Source organism: Hyperolius riggenbachi, chromosome 1 (genome assembly GCF_040937935.1).
Source record: "Hyperolius riggenbachi isolate aHypRig1 chromosome 1, aHypRig1.pri, whole genome shotgun sequence".
Taxonomy (NCBI): domain Eukaryota; kingdom Metazoa; phylum Chordata; class Amphibia; order Anura; family Hyperoliidae; genus Hyperolius; species Hyperolius riggenbachi.
In genome coordinates, this window is record NC_090646.1 from 668458757 (window position 1) to 668476609 (window position 17853).

Below are 17853 nucleotides of genomic sequence, written 5' to 3' on the forward strand. Positions count from 1 at the left end.
TTGACAGGGAGATGGGGTGCAGTGGTAAATTTCCATTGAGCAGGTGTGGGAGGAGCCATGGGGGATCGGCAGCTGCACAGCTTTGTGGTAAATTTCCATTGAGCAGGTGTGGGAGGAGCCATGGGGGATCGGCAGCTGCACAGCTTTGTGGTAAATTTCCATTGAGAAGGTGTGGGAGGAGCCATGGGGGATCAGCAGCTGCACAGCTTTGTGGTAAATTTCCATTGAGCAGGTGTGGGAGGAGCCATGGGGGATCGGCAGCTGCACAGCTTTGTGTTAAATTTCCATTGAGCAGGTGTGGGAGGAGCCATGGGGGATCAGCAGCTGCATAGCTTTGTGGTAAATTTGCACTGAGCAGGTGTGGGAGGAGCCATGGGGGAGCGGCAGCTGCACAGCTTTGTCCTGCATTGCCCGGTAATACAATGCTAGCAGCGGCGCAGCTCGCTCTGTTCTACATCCAATGACTGATGAAGTTGTTAAAGGGGGAAAAGATGGAACATCAACCACGGCAGCATGACAGTGTAGTAGTTAGCTCCCTTCCCTTGCAGCGCTGGGTCCCTGGTTCGATTCCCACCCAGGGCACAATCTGCACAGAGTTTGCGTGGGTTTCCTCTGGGCACTCCAGTTTCCTCCCACATGCCAAAAACATACAGATAAGTTAATTGGCTTCCCCTAAAATTGGCCCAAGACTATGATACATACACTACACGATACATACATAGACATATGACTATGGTAGGATTAGAGTGCGAGCTCCTCTGAGGATAGTCAGTGACATGACTATGTACTCTGTAAAGTGCTGCAGAAGATGTCAGGGCTATATAAATACATAATAATATGGTAGGACATTAGACTGTGACTCTGGTAGGATTAGAGTGTGAGCTCATCTGAGGACAGTCAGTGACCTGACTATGTACGCTGTAATGTGCTGCAGAACATGTCAGTGCTATATAAATACATAATAATAATATGGTAGGACATTACACTATGACTATGGTAGGATTAGATTGTGAGCTCCTCTGAGGACAGTCAGTGACATGACTATGTGCTCTGTAATGTGCTGCAGGAGATGTCAGTGCTATATAAATACATAATAATAATATGGTAGGACATTAGACTATGACTATGGTAGGATTAGATTGTGAGCTCCTCTGAGGACAGTCAGTGACATGACTATATACTTTGTAATGTGCTGCAGAACATGTCACTGCTATATAAATACATAATAATACTATGGTAGGACATCAGACTATGACTATGGTAGGATTAGATTGTAAGCTCCTCTGAGGACAGTCAGTGACATGACTATGTACTTTTTAATGTGCTGCAGGAGATGTCAGTGCTATATAAATACATAATAATAATATGGTAGGACATTAGACTATGACTATGGCAGGGATTAGATTGTGAGCTCCTCTGAGGACAGCTAGTGACATAACTATGCACTCAGTAATGTGCTGCAGAAGATGTCAGTGCTATATAAATACATAATAATAATATGGGAGGACATTAGCCTATGACTATGGTAGGATTAGAGTGTGAGCCCCTCTGAGGACAGTCAGTGACATGACTATGTACTCTGTAAAGTGCTGCAGGAGATGTCAGTGCTATATAAATACATAATAATAATATGGTAGGACATTAGACTGACTATGGTAGGATTAGATTGTGAGCTCCTCTGAGGACAGTCCGTGACATAACTATGTACTCTGTAATGTGCTGCAGAAGATATCAGTGCTATATAAATACATAATAATAATATTATGGTAGGACATTAGACTAGGACTATGGCAGGATTAGGCTGTGAGCTCCTCTGAGGACAGTCAGTGACATGACTATGTACTCTGTAAAGTGCTGCAGAAGGTGTCAGTGCTATATAAATACATAATAACAATAATAATAATATGGGAGGACATTAGACTATGACTATGGTAGGATTAGACTGTGAGCTCCTCTGAGGACAGTCAGTGACATGGCTATGTACTCTGTAATGTGCTGCAGAAGATGTCAGTGCTATATAAATACATAATAATACTATGGCAGGACATTAGACTATGACTATGGTAGGATTAGATTGTGAGCTCCTCTGAGGACAGTCAGTGACATGACTATGTACTCTGTACAGCACTGTGGAAGATGCTGGTTGCTATGTAAATAATAAGTAATAATGCACACAGACCACTGAGGAACAGCACAGTCTTGTAGTCTTTTCAGTGGGAAGAGACGAGTAGTAAATTAGTCTAACCAGACAAGGTTTACTTAATAAAATCCATTAGTGGGGAATGATTAATGTTGTTCACACAAAATTATAGAAAAGTAAATATTTGTAATTATATTTAAAGCGCAGAAATGATAAAAAGGAGGATATTTCCAGCATATAAGTCACAGCTAGAAGGAAGCAGGGAATGGCGGGGTGCGGCTGAGGTTTGCACGCTGTACGCAGAGGACGCAAGGGAGATTTCCTGCCGCTTAAAGGGCATCTCCGGTGCAAAAACTATAGCAGAAAATACTATTCATTAAAATCTGACACACGCCAGCAACAAAACAGCTGCTGTTATCTTTATGTCATTTTCTCATCTCAATTGAGGTTGATACAAACATCCAACAAAAAGCGCACAACCAACCCGACGACATGACCGACCGCACAAGCAATCAATTGCACAACTTACCTAATACAACTCATATGCATGCGGCGCACACAAGCATAACGACGGACTGCACGATACGGCCGCATTCAAGCACTGTACAAGTCATTCAAACATCGCTGTACACACACGCGGACAACTGCACGATATAATCCCAACAGTCATGTGAGACGATCCGGCGGCTGGATTGGGCAAATCGCCTGTTATCAGCCCCTCGTCTAGTCATACACATGCCCAACTGTCATCCAACAGACCAAGCTCTTAGCATAAATCAGACACAGATGATGTCAGCCATCAGCTCCGCCTATAAAAGTGTTCCTGTCACTCATCAGGCTGTGAGAGGGGACCCCTCTCACAGCATGATGAGTGAAAGCCTCAAATTACAGAGGAGTGATTTTTATTATTTTTTTTTAAATGCAAAACAGCAATAGAATTTCTCTCTCTTCTGATATGTCCAGAGTCCCACTTTGAATATGCACTATATAATGATATGAGCTATGTACATACGCTAAATTAAAGTTATGTTGATCGGCTGGTAACGACCTTCTCGGCCGAGGATTGTTCATCCACTTATTGTGGGTACAGCATCCCTGACCCTCCCTGCTGCATGGCGTTGTTGTTTGCCCTCCTTTCCCCTCCCTCTCATCCCTCTGCCCCGCCTCCATATTAACAGATGCATTGCTAGTCTGAAGGCTACTGACCCCTCCTCTATGCATAACATTGGGCCAGGAACTGTCGCCCATGAGATCACCAGCGCTGAATCCCGGGAGGTGACGGGGAAAGCCTAATTAGGATCCAGAGGCTTCCCCCTCCCAAGGTGCTTACCTCATTCCCTTACCTTATCCCCCAGGGGCTGTTTTTTTGTTACAGGTTTTCTTTAAAGGACAACTGCAGTGAGAAGAATATGGAGGCTGCCATATTTTGTTTTCTTTTTAAACAATACCTGTTGCCTGGCAGCCCTGCTGGTCTATTTGGCTGCAGTAGTGTCTGAACAACACCAGAAACAAGCATGCAGCTAATCTTGTCAGATCTGACAATAATGTCAGAAACACCTGATCTGCTGCATGCTTGTTCAGGGGCTCTGGCTAAAAGTATTAGAGGATAAGAATCAGCAGGACAGCCAAGCAACTAGTATTGCTTAAAAGGAAATTAATATGGCAGCCTCCATATCCCTCTCACTTCAGTTGCCCTTTAAATAGGAACTGTCACAAAAATCTTAACATTTTAAACACATACAAACAAGAAGTACATTTCTTCCTGAGTAAAATGAGCCGTACATGACTTTTCTCTTATGTTGTTGTCACTTACAGTAGGTAGTAGAAATCTGAGATTACCGACAGGTTTTGGGTTAGTCCATCTCTTCATGGGGGATTCTCAGCATGGCCTTTATTCTTTATAAAGACATTCCCTGAAAAGTATTTATACAGAGATGTTGGCCAGCCTCCCTGCTCGCTGCACACTGTTTTGGCAGTTGGACGGAGCAACTGCTATTCACTAAGTGCTTTTACAAATAAAGAAAACCCTGAGAACAGGGGGGTTCTCAGGGTTGATGGGCTAGTCCAAAATCTGTTGGTTCTGTCATATTTCTACTACCTTCTGTAATGCTGCATACACACTTGAGATAAAAGTCTTTGGAAAAGGCAAGATCCCAGACCAATATAACCCCCTTCCATGTAGTATGAGAGCCATACTCTACACAGTCTATTCTATGGAGCTGAACTCCCCATCAGATAGAAATCTTTGCAAGATACTGCACACAAAGATGCTGTACACATGCAACAGATCAGCATCTGCAAAAGATCTGTTCCTGCAAAAGATCCGTTCCTGCAAAATGCATTCATAGTCTATGATATCTGCAGATCCTCATACACACCTTGTTTAACAGACATTCATCTGCATATCTGACAATCATCTGCAGATCTGAAAATCCATCCTGGTGGATCTGATCTGCAGATGAATGTTTGTTAAACAAGGTGTGTATGATGATCTGCAGATCTCATAGACTATGAATGCATTTTGCAGGAACAGATCTTTTGCAGGAACAGATCTTTTGCAGGAACGGATCTTTTGCAGGAACGGATCTTTTGCAGATACTGATCTGTTGAATGTGTACAGCATCTGTGTGTGCAGCATCTTGCAAAGATTTCTGTCTAATGGGGAGTTCAGCTCCATAGATAAGACTGTGTAGACCAGGGGTAGGGAACCTATGACTCGGGAGCCCGATGTGGCTCTTTTGATGGCTACATCTGGCTCACAGACTAATCAATAGGGGTTGATTCACTAAGCTACACTGTACAAGCAGCGCAGCTTAGTGTGGCAGCGCAAGTAACATTTTCAAAGTAGGCATGTTACTGCTGTAGCATGCACCAATAACTTACTCGCACTCCTCCCAAAACTAACAGCTGCTCCAACTGTCTCGCCCTGGATCCTTTCAGGTCCAGTGACTTTGTGGGATGAGATCCCCGCACTTTGATTGGCCCAATAGGCTGACTGTCACTTGACCTCAACAAAACCATGCAGCACCAGAACTCACATTAGTGATACGTATTTTATTCATCATTGGTTAGCAACAGGCAGCAAAACAATGTTATTAAAATTAATTTAGAGACTTATGTACTTTAAAAAGTGTTGGTGTTCTATAAAATGCACACATTTACTTGTATTTAGTTTGAAACATATTGTATGTATGGTTCTCACGGAATAACATTGTAAAATATGTAGCGTTCATGGCTCTCTCAGCCAAAAAGGTTCCTGACCCCTGGTAGAGTATGGCTCTCATACTACATGGAAGGGGGTAAGATGTCTGTCTGATGGGGAGTTCAGCTCCATAGAATAGACTGTGTAGGTGTGGCTCTCATACTACATGGAAGGGGGTAAGATTTCTGTCTGATGGGGAGATCAGCTCCATAGAATAGACTGTGTAGGTGTGGCTCTCATACTACATGGAAGGGGGTAAGATTTCTGTCTGATGGGGAGTTCAGCTCCATAGAATAGACTGTGTAGGTGTGGCTCTCATACTACATGGAAGGGGGTAAGATTTCTGTCTGATGGGGAGTGCAGCTCCATAGAATAGACTGTGTAGAGTAGGGCTCTCATACTACATGGAAGGGGGTAAAATTGGTCTGTGATCTTGCCTTTTCCAAAGACTTTTATCACAAGTGTGTATGCAGCTTTAGTGTCAGTAACATAGGAGATAAGTAATTTATGGCTCATTTTACTCTGGAAGAAACATACTTCTTATTTGTATATGTTTACACATATTTTACATTTTAAGATTTTTGCGACAGAGGTCCTTTTAAGCAGTGTGTAGCAATGTCAGCTAGTGTAATGGCCCGTACTCACGGGCTGCAGAAGAGTCCTGTCGCCAGCACACGTGAGCGTGCTAGCGACAGGCCGGCGACAGCTTCTCTCCAGGTCCCTCCGCGTACACACGCGGAAGAGGGACCAGCGGCGAGACGGAAGCTGTCGCCGACGTTCCTCCTCCCCCCACCGGAAGCTCCATTTACCTCTATGGAGGTTGCTGTCGCTAGTCCGCGTACTCACGCGGACTAGCGACAGTTGCGGCGGAGGTGCGGCGGCGACTGTTGCCATGCGATTGAAACTTTCAATCGCATGGCGACAAGAGCGACGGGCGACAGTTCGGGGTGCGCGCGCGTGCAACGGCCCATACTCACGGGCGACCTGTCGCCGCAACACACGCGCGCCGCGTGTTGAGGCGACAAAAGTCCCTCGTGAGTATGGGCCATAATACACGGTTATTATTATCTTATGGCTGATGATGATGTACTGAGCAGCCCACAGATCCCTCAGTGAAGAAGTGGAACAGGCAGAACAACCTGAAGAGCTATTTTTTATTATTAAATTCCCCCCACACCAGCATGAAGGCCGGAGATAAAGAACCGCGTAACACATAAAAGTTTTAAAAAGCCATTTCCTTAAAGGGTATGTATAATCTTTATGACTCACGTCACTTTTGTGGAGCAGCGCGGTCGCAAATCACAGCGCCGTGCAAATCACACACCGCACAGCGTTCCTAATAAATACTAATGCGGCTGAATCATCTCTCTCCGTCCCGCTGATATTTCATACACGCCACTTAACTATCTGTACCGAAAGAGAAGGCCTATTAGTTATTTCTGCAATATAAATGTATTTAGAGTTTTTCGGACTTGAACAGCTGATAAGCCGCACGATTAATCCCATTACTCCTTTCTTTATTTCTTCCAGCTGCTGCAGGATGATAGTTGATGGCTTTAGGATGATGGGAAAAACATGGATACATCCAACAGCGCAGTAACTAACGTCTAATCACTCAAAATGAGGAATTATCATTATTTTCCTTCAAACTCGGCGTACATTTTTGTACTGTACCCAACTGAATCGGATATACTTCATCAAAGCCGTCTTATGTTGGGTTCATTTTGCATCATCGTTTGATAATTTTCTTTCTTAATTTATTTACTTATTAGGAAAAAGCAAGCTTAAAAGAAAGAGTAAATACAAGTTGTTCATTGTTTATCCAAACTTCAAGGACAACTGAAACAAGAGAGATATGGAGGCTGCCATATGTATTACCTCTTTAAAGAAAACCTGTAACTTTAAAAACCTGTCTTCTCCCTCCAACAGGTCCCTCATCCATCCAACCCTGTAAGTACCTTTCCCCTAACCCTAAGCCCTCCACTCACCTCACCACTGTGTTTTGCATCGCGGTTGTGAGTTCATATATCTTGATATCCCCACCCCATATCTCTCTAGCCAACTGAAAGTTCTTACCTGACTCACACACCTCTTCTCCCTCTTCGCCTGAGAGGAATTAATATCATGGTAGGCCTCATTTCTGTGAGTGGGGCCACATCGGTGGGTTGTGTATCGAAGGGGTTAATAAAAAAAAATTGTATAAATGATGAGTTATCTTTATAGGGTCCAATATATATACACTTATTGAATAGAAGGTGCCCTAGTGGCCTTAGTAGGGAATGCAGGTGATTTACAGATGGGTTGTCAGGCACTGGGTTAGGTATGTGGTGTTTTGGGCTGTGTCTGCTGGCTTTGCATTGGGCAGCTGCTTTCCCGCACTTCTTGACTTCAGGAAGGGGGCGGCCTGATTGGAGAAGAGACACTGGGGTATTGCACCCTGGTTGGTCTCCCACCTGTTGTCACCTGGTGATGACCACAGGCACATGCTACACACGTTGTGCTCTTCAGCGGCTCCGTGAAGCTGCCCCCCCTACAATCAGCAAAAATAAAAATTCCATCTTGTTTGGTTAGTGCCACGTTTGTGCACATTGTGCCGCAAAAATGGGCACAAACTTCATTTTGAAGATAGTAGCACTTATTTTCTCCAAGGCTGTAACATGATGCACCCCCCGTACAACAACCTACAGACGGGTGTGAGTGGGTAGTGCTGTGCATGTGCTCATTTGTGCTGCAAAATTCATCTTTCTATCTTGTATAGTTTTTGAGATATTCATGTTTTTATAAAGGTCAGAAGTTCACTCAGCTTTTGCAATGTTGTAGGTGGGCTGAGTGAACTTTTGACCTTTATGAAAACTTGAATATCTCAAAAACTAAAGAAGATAGAAAGGTGATTTTTGCAGCACAAATGAGCACATCCACAACACTACCCACCCCTACCAGTTTCATGTCTGTAGGTTGTTGTATGTGGGCTGGGTGATGGTATTGTTTTGGAAAACATAAGTGCTATTTATCGTCAAAACGAAAGCAGCATAAATCTTATTTTTTTGCAGCACAAATGGGCACATATGTAGCACTAACCAATCATGATGGAATTTTTACTTGTGCTGATTGGAGGGGGGTCAGCTTCATGGAGCTCTCATGAGAGCCGCAGGCGAACATTCACATCCCTCTGCTGCAATTGGTGACAAAGAGGACAAGGTTATACTGTAGTTAGTGCTCAAGTGGCCTTTATGGCCCCTGTGATGACTGAGCATCTGAAAAGAGAATAGTAACCGGTTGGGTCTAAAGCCCCATCTACACGATACGATTCTTTGTGCGGTTCGATTACGATTCTATTTACGATCCGATTAAATCCGACATGTCCGATCGGGATTCAATTCAATTCAATTCGCCATTGCAAAACAATGGCAAATCGAATTGAATCGAATCCCGATCGGACATGTCGGATTTAATCGGATCGTAAATAGAATCGTAATCGAATCGCACAAAGAATTGTATCGTGTAGATGGGGCTTAAAGGTGAACTGACCTGATTGAGTGATGGGGTAGATAAGGGTGTGGTGTTCAGAGACGTAACTCGAGAGTTCAGCGCCCGGGGACAAAGACAGATTTTGCACCCCCCTCTGAACAAAATGGGTGTGGCCACACATCAAGATGTGGTCATGGGTGGAGTCAAAAGTTATTTTAGATATATGTGCCTCCTTACAGCATTCAGATAGCCAGATGTGCCCCCTTTAAATAGCCAAATGTGCCAGATGTGCCCCCTTTAGATAGCCTTGTTCTGCTGCTAAAACTTCTGCAGAGGGAAGGGAGAGACTGTGCAGGGGCACTTTAGGCAGCCAGCAAGCCGCCTCTCATGCATGTGGGGGTGTAATGGCCGTGCTGAGCACCCTCACAGTGCTGCGCCCGGGGACATATGTCCCCCCTGCTCCCCCATAGCTACGCCTCTGGTTGTGTTCACCCTGTACTGCTGCTATTATAGCTGCATGTAGGCAGCTGGTGTAGCATCAGTACAGAAACAACCAATCAAAAAGTATGAACTGAAAGCATATTGCTCCACCCCTTAATTGCCAGGGTCACTCCCCTGACAGCTATAGTCCTCTTCCTGCTCTTTTGTAGTAGTTTTTATTTTTAAATAAAGTTTCGGGATGCAGCAGGACAGCTTACTGAAGACCTTCCTGGTTGGGAAGAGGTTAACTGTGGCTCTTATATATGATAATGGCGGCCCAGTCCTCCACAGACCCCCCATATGGGCGGCTGCGGCCCGCTCTGCAGAAGACCAGGCAGGCTTTTTCCTCCGCTGTGGAAGCAATGAGAGGCCGGGGCTCATAAACAGGCTTACGCTGGAGGTGAGAATTAATGTATTACACACACACAACTATTTTTATGGAGCTGGTGTGAGATCGAGAGAATGCAGTAAACTTCCTCGCCGTACGCAAAGCTCCACCGAGAAATTTCACACGTCCGAAGCGCGCGCCTGCTGAGCTTATCCGAAATACTCGCTGCCCATTGGACGGAGCGGGTACTCCTAGAGCCTGCACAAGAATGAGGGGCATCATGGCAACACATTCTATCAAAGGAAAACTGCAGGGTTTGCTAAAAGGCATTCTGGCCCATATGCAATGGACTTTTTCTCCTCAGTGATAATTTTTCATCTTGTATTTAAAATAATTTTTCGGCAATTGGAAATTGAAAAAAACCCCCAAAGAATGGGTAAAAAAAAGTGTGATCAAATGTATTTTAGGATTACTTTCTTGCTTCCTGGTGGTTTAAAGGGCATTTTAGTTACAAGTTGTAAAAATATCACCTTGGAGAAAGCTGAGGTGAAATAGTTAATTGCATGTGTCAAGGAGCCATATGCAATTCACGTTTTCTCCCAAGTTTTCTCCTAGGTGATATATTTCACACCTTGCCATAACAGCCTTTTAAACCCACATCCAGCAAGAAAATACTCAAAACAAATTTGATAGTACCTTTTCACCAACTTGTAGGTAGTTTTTCAATTGGAAAATATGCTAATTGGATATGGGCCTACTTGGCGCATAGGCAATTCACTTTTTCTCCTGAGTTTTCTCCTTGGAGATACATTTCCATCTAATATTTAAAATAACTTTCCAGCATTTTACAACTGAAAAAATACCGAAAAGTAGGTGAAAAAGAACTAACAAAATTATTTTGAATATGGTCTTGCTTTCTAATGGCTTAAAGAGAACCAGAGATGAAGCACCCTCTTGTATTTTACCTTATAAATCAGTAGGAACATGACAGTAAACACCTAATCTGCTCTTTGTTTCATTGTTCTCTGTTTAATCTGACTGTTATCACCTCTGATAAGAATCCCCGACTGAGCACTCAGTCTGGCTTTGCTACAGAAAGATTATAGCTGAGTCTGTCTTCTCTAGTGTCTTTTCAAGCCCAAGCCTGCCCCCTTGTGGCTCTGCTATAATGACTCAGCTATACTTATTCCCTGTAAAGCCAGACTGAGTGCTCAGTCCGGGATTCTTATCACAGCTGATAACTGCCAGACACTTTTAGCAGTGAGGATGAAACAGAGAGCAGGTTAGGTGTTTTCTCTAATGTTCTTACTGATATATATGGTAAAATATACAAGGGTGCTTTGTCTCTGGTTCCCTTTAAGACATTTCATTGACAAATCACCATTTCTAAAAACCTCTTATGAATAACAAATATACATATATTTTTTTTCAATATACCCTTACATTAGCAGCTCCTTCCATCTCATAACAGCTCTCTGTGACGCTGCAGTATACAGAACAGGAAAGCACAGCCAGCAGGGGGCAGACTTAGGCTTGAAAAGACATCACAGCAGACAGACTCAGCTATAATGATTTCTGAGCAAAGCCAGACTGAATGCTCAGTCAGGGATTTTATCAGGGCTGATAACAAGCAGGCTGAGCAGTGAAGGATGAAACAGAGAGCAGGGTAGGTGTTTTCTCTAATGTTCCCACTGATCTATATGGTAAAATACATGAGAGTGCTTCGTCTCTGGTTCCCTTTAAAAAGCATTTCATTAAAAAGATGTGGACATATCCCTTTGGAGAAACTTCAGGAGAAAAAGTTATTAAATCCACTTTTTCTCCTAAGTTACCTCCAAGGAGATCATTTTCATCTTCTGTTTTAAAATAGCTTTTCAGCACATTGCAATAGTAAAAGTACCAAAAGGAGGCTAAAAAACACTGCCGCATTTATTCTGTGTATTTTATTCCTTGCTGGTGGTTTAAAAAGCATTTTATTAATAAGGTGTCAAAATATCACCGAGGAGAAAGGTTAGGAGAAAAGGGAATTGATTACGGGCCAATAGGTAATACTTTTTGCAACACACATTTAGAATGTATCATTTCTTTAGTTCCTTGTTGGTGTCCCAGACAAATAAAATGTTTCTGGATTTCACCTCCCAAGTTCCGTGGTTTCTAAATTATAGTTTTAAAAAATGTCCACGATTTCTCTGAAATGGAATAAATCAGTTTTATTTAACGTAATATTCCGATCATTTGTATAGCATTTTTCTCCTGTTGGACTCTCTTAAGAGCTGCAGCCACTGGGAGGCGCTCAGGAGGCCACCCTGCAGTGTCAGGGAGTCTTGCCTTGAACTCCTTCCTGAATAGGTACTAACCCTAGCCAGGATTCAAACCCTAGTCTGCAATGCCCAAAGGCCTTAACCAGTACACTATCCAGCCGCACTATCATCAACTCTTAACTGACCTTAAGAGGAACCCGAAGTGCAAGACCAATGGAGGCTGCCATATTTATTTCCTGTTAAACAATTGTCCTGCTGATCCTTTGTGTCAGTAGTGTCTAAATCGTACATCTGAAACAAGCATGTGGCAACTGCAGTCAGACATCAATCAGGAACATCTGATCTGCATGCTTGTTCAGGGTCTATGGCTTAATTAACCACTTAAGCTCTCAGTCGTTTTCACTTTATGCATCCGAGCAATGTTCACCTCCCATTCATTCGCCTATAACTTTATCACTACTTATCACAATGAACTGATCTATATCTTGTTTTTTCCGCCACCAATTAGGCTTTCTTTGGGGGGAGGGGGGGGGGGGTACATTTTGCTAAGAGCTACCTTACTGTAAATGCATTTTGACAGTAAGAATAAGAAAAAAACGGAAACAATTCATTATTTCTCAGTTTTCAGCCATTATAGTTTTAAAATAATACATGCCTCCATAATTAAAACCCACGTATTGTAATTGCCCATTTGTCACGGTTATTTCACCGTTTAAATTATGTCCCTATCACAATGTATGGTGACAATATTTTATTTGGAAATAAAAGAGCATTTTTCCCGTTTTGCATCCATCACTATTTACAGGCTTATAAAAAAAAAATATATAGAAATATTTCATCTTTACATAGATATTTAAATAGTTTAAACCCTTAGGTAAATATTTATGTTTTTTTTTTTTTTTAAATTGTAATTTTTTTTTGTTTTTGTGTTAAACATTTTATGTGGGTATTTTTGGGAGGGGGGGGGGGGGGGGGGGGAAAGTAAATAGTGTTTTATTTAGGGAAAAGTGTGTGTAATGTAATTTTTTTTTTACTTTTAGATGTAGTTTTACTCTTTGGCCACAAGATGGCAACCTCGAGTTTGTTTACATGACGTCACTCTAAGCGTACAATGTACGCTTAGAGGGACATAGTCTCAGAAAAAGCGTAGCTTCCGAGAGAAGCTGTCGCTTTTTCAGCGGGGGAGAGGAATCAGTGATCGGGCACCATAGCCCGATACATTGATTCCTGGGCTACCGAATCCGCGGCTGGGAGTGCGCGTGCACGCGCGCGATCGGGCGCGCGCCTGTCCTCCTTGACGTTTTTATACGTCAAGGAGGACAAAGTGGTTCCCTTTAACTTTACTGGATGGTTTAGTGTGAGGAGCAGTTAGGGGCAGGGGTAGTTTTAGGCATAAATGGGGTCGGAGGGTAATTCGTGGAATATCAGTAACATTACCAATAGTCTATAATCAGTATTATCAGGCACTTAAATGTGTGGTCGTCTTTTATATATGTACGCCATTAATTTTCTGGGGGTCAAAGACAAAGCAGTCTTAAAAATTCAGATCTTAAAATGAAAACACATATTTGAGACACCGTTCTATGACACAAATGTCCTGTTTACTATTACCGGTAGTTACTACACACAAATTATTTATCTCATAACTTTATTTTCAGTTCAGGTTTCCTTTAAATCCCTGTACTTTAAAAGTGAACCAGAGACGAAGCACATTCATGTATTTTACCATATATATCAGTGGGAACATTAGAGAAAACACCTACCCTGCTCTCTGTTTCATTATTTACTGTTCAGATTGCTTCTTATCAGCCCTGATAAAATCCCCGACTGAGCATTCAGTCTGGCTTTGTTCAGGAATCTTTATAGCTGATTCTGTCTTCTCTGATGTCTTTTCAAGCCCAAGCCTGCCCCCTGCTGGCTGTGCTCAGGAATCATTATAGCTGAGTCATTATAGCAAAGCCAGACTGAATGCTCAGTCTGGGATTTTATCAGGGCTGATTAGAAGCAATCTGAACAGTAAATAATGAAACAGAGAGCAGGGTAAGTGTTTCTCTAATGTTCCCACTGATATATATGGTAAAATACATGAGGGTGCTTCATCTCTGGTTCTCTTTAAAGTCAAAGACCCATGGCCATAAACGTGTGACAAAGCAGCCACAATGCATGAGAGCTAACTTTTTAATGAAATGATAATATATGAGGTGGCCTGTCCCAATAGGAGGTGGCCTGTCCCAATTCAGGCCACCTTATCCGCTAAGCAGATCCGTCAGAAACAGTCTTATCAGTCTGCCGACAGCATGTACACATGTCCTATTGTTGGCAGAACGCCCGCCTAGCGGGAGGGTCTGACGGACCCGTCGTTTGTTACAGTAGTGCGTGTGTATGCACCTTATAGGTCCCCCATCTTTTTTTTTTCTTTTACCTGGGCCGATTTCCTATTATTTTTAGCTACAGAAACAAGCTCATCTCAGCAAATAACAAAAAGCTTCCTATTTCAGATAAGATAAAGACACTATGTCCAGAAGATAATTAAATCCCCCTCCCATTTTGAAGAGTTTACACACTGATGGAAACATGAAGTCTAGGTGAGGTCTGCTGTGGCTAGGACAGTGAGCTGTGGCAGACGGGAGAAGAAAAAAACAAACAAACAATAAAAATAAAACTGAAAATGGCAGAAGTGATATCACGTTTGGCATTACAGAGAAACAGTAAACATGGAACTCAGCAGAATTTTCATATCCTATTTCTCCTAAAACTCTACCTAAATAAATAGTATCAACCTGATTCAAAACTTCTTGCTCCTAAAACTCTGACAGGGAACACTAAAAACAGCAGGATAGGAAAGCTATCCTACAACTTACACTTTTATCTTCTTTCCTCCAAGCCTTTACTGAAAACCTATTGTTCATATAAAATTGCAACAGAAAGAGCAGAGCAGTATGGGAAGACAGGAATCCGTACATGTACATACCTTGTGTCAGTAAGCGTCGCCCCGGCGTCCGCTCATGAACCGCACGCAGCTATCCGCGTAAGTACCCAACAGGGAGAGCGACTGCACAGCACCGCAGCTGCCGGGATCTGCAGGAGATTCAAGAAAAGAAAACAAAAATAAGAAGTTTGCACCTGGAGAGGGATTTCTGCGGCCAATTCTCACATCTGATGACCGACAAACAGCCCAGACCGGGGGAACGCTCCTCAAAACTCAGCGGGGTCCCGGGGCGGGACGAAACGCAACGAGACACACATTTCCGCGCAGAGTCCCGCTAGCAGCGTGTGCATGTGAAACTGATCAACTGTAACAACACGGGGCCTTATTCACTAACACTCCCCCGGCCAGGGATCATCTGAGGTTGTAAGAGATCCAGAAACTCTGGCCTGGAGTAAAAGAAACCCGAGGTGAGAGGGATATGGAGTCTGCCATATTCATTTCCTTTTAAACAATACCAGTTGCCTGGCTGTCCTGCTCTGACTCACACACCTGAAAGAAGCATGCGGCTACACCATCCCCACTTTGGTCAGAGCACCTGATCAGCATGCTTCTTCAGTGTCTATGGCTAAACGTATTAGAGGCAGAGGGTCAGCAGAGCAGCCAGGCACTATGCATTGTTTAAAAGGAAATACATGTGGCATCTTCCATAGCCCTCTCACTTCAGTTGTCCTTTAAATTTATCAGTGATGCCGGCATCTTTATTGCTGGCAAGGCGAATCGCTGTGGAGTTTTAGTTGGGTTTAAATCTGTGAAGGGAGCAGGGATATCACATGATCTCCCAGAGTGCTCTGGGTCAAAAGGCTGCGTGACATTATAGCTCAGGCTAAACATCACTGGAGTGGTGGGACAATATATAGCCTCCATATGTTACTCACTTCAGATTCCCTTTAACTCAAAGCACAATTACACGCACCCTGTACAAGGCTGTGTGCATACAAACAGTGCGCATAAGAAAATTGGTGGTGGGGGGGCGGGGGTTTGCGGAAAGTGCCCCAAAATTCTCAATCATATAGCAGAAAAGAGAGGGGGATACAGTAACTCCCCAAATTGAGTATACTTTAAGGTGACATGTGACATGATGAGATGTATATGTACAGCGCAGGCATACTAATAACCAGACTGTGTTCATTTTCTTCTTTTCCTGCTTGAAAGAGTTAAACATTCAGGTATGCAAGTGACAGTTTCTCTCCAGTCAGGACCCAGTAGGACCATAGCGTAACCCTCACTGATAAGGAATTACAGCCATAACTCTTTCCTGCCAGAGAACAGGTCATGAGTGCAGGGGATAGATAAACAAGGCCAATAATCCATATATTCTAGCTCTGGGAAAAGGAAAGACTGTCATTGAACACAGGCAATAAAACATTAAATCCACTGTTTAAGTTTTTAAACAAAAAAAAAAAAACGACAACTGTGGGATATATAAAAAAGTAATTTTCAAGAGTAGGAGGATAGAGACAATTGTTTATCTGATTAGTTTATTTTCACCTCATGTTTACTCTAAGATCCGTCTTTGCATAAGCTAATAGCAATGAAAAAGGTCATCACTGAATAACTGGAGCTCAGAGGAGCTTCCACATTTGAATTAAATAATCCACAGAACCAAATACAGTTTAATGATGAGAGAGGCATATATTGCTGCTAGATTGAACACTCTCTAAATTTATGGACAAATGCCCCACCCGGAAAGAACTGTATACTCTGGAATGAAAGTCATTTCATAATTCCGGAGTTTATTGAGTAAGAGCAGTTATTCTTCTACCAATATGACAGGAAGATGAAAGTAAACCTCAAGTGTGTATTGTAGGGACTAAATACTGGTTAATTTACATTGAATTACCCTCCCTTACCCCAAACACGTCCCTCTGATGATACCATGTTTCCCCGGAAATACGACAGAGTCTTATATTAATTATTGCACCAACAGATGTGCTCGGGCTTATTTTTAGGGGATGTCTTATATTTCTATGAACACACAAGTTCCTGTGCTGTGTGTCCTCCTGCCTTCCCCACAGTGCCGCCTCTTCCTCTGCTGGATCCTCCTCTTGTGTCCCCCTTGTACCTTTAGTGTCCTCCTGGTGTCCCCCTCTGTCCTACTCTCTCCCCTGTCATCCTTGTCCTCCGCTGTTCCCCCATATCCTCCTGGTGTCCCGCGTCCTCTGATTACCCCCTGCTCCATGCGGCCGTGTCCCCGAGCTTCAGCCTATGTGGAAGAAGTACGGAAACTTGGTTCTACTGGAGCCAATGGACTTGCAGGCAGGACCATGGCTCCATTGTTGCGTAGCAGCGAGTGCAGGGATTGGTCCAATGACAGAGCCATGGTCCCACCTGCAAGAACATCGTCTCCAGTAAAAACACAAGTTGCCATACCTTTTCCCCTTACTACAGCTTGGGCTTACTTTCGGGGTAGGGCTTATATTTTGAGCATGCTAGAAATTTATGCTGGGGCTTACTTTCAGGGGATGTCTTAATTTCAGGGAAACAGGGTATTTATCATCACTTGCTGGAACAGAGAAACAAACACTTCCCTTTGTTGGATAGTTAAGATTTGTTCATTTTGTGTACTGGGGTTCATAATGTTGCTGTCCTCCCTTATACTCTCATCTGATCGTTCCAAACCTTACGTAGTCATATAGTCTCTTGCCTTTTTTCTGTATATGGATGTCCAACTTCAGTCCTTGAGGGCCGAGGTCCTCACACATTTTTGGCACATCTCAATTAATTGATGGGACGGATTAAGGAAAGGTGCGGGTCATCAAGCACAACGCATTTCTCCATTTCTCAGAACTTCCTAAGCACTGGAGTGGATATGGCCTTCGAGGACCTGGAGTTGGACATTCCAGAGGCACACCAAGGAAGTTACACCATCGGAGCCACATTTTTTGTATCTATCAAGATGGGAAAAAAGTACGATATAAAGTAACTATGCAACTTATCAAAGCTGACATTTGTCCCACTGATCGACGCTAAGTGTGATTTTAAGTC

At 43.1% G+C, this 17853-nt stretch overlaps 1 protein-coding gene across 5 annotated transcripts in view; it reads right to left on the reverse strand.

The window, feature by feature from the left end:
- CNTFR (ciliary neurotrophic factor receptor) overlaps positions 1 to 17853 on the reverse strand; it is an 841679-nt gene that overhangs the window by 422995 nt on the left and 400831 nt on the right. For all 5 annotated transcript variants that reach the window (XM_068253005.1, XM_068252965.1, XM_068252959.1 and 2 more), the window contains one exon: positions 14851 to 14957. The gene's annotated coding sequence lies outside the window, so the exon portion shown is untranslated. The remainder of the gene's footprint in view (positions 1 to 14850; positions 14958 to 17853) is intronic.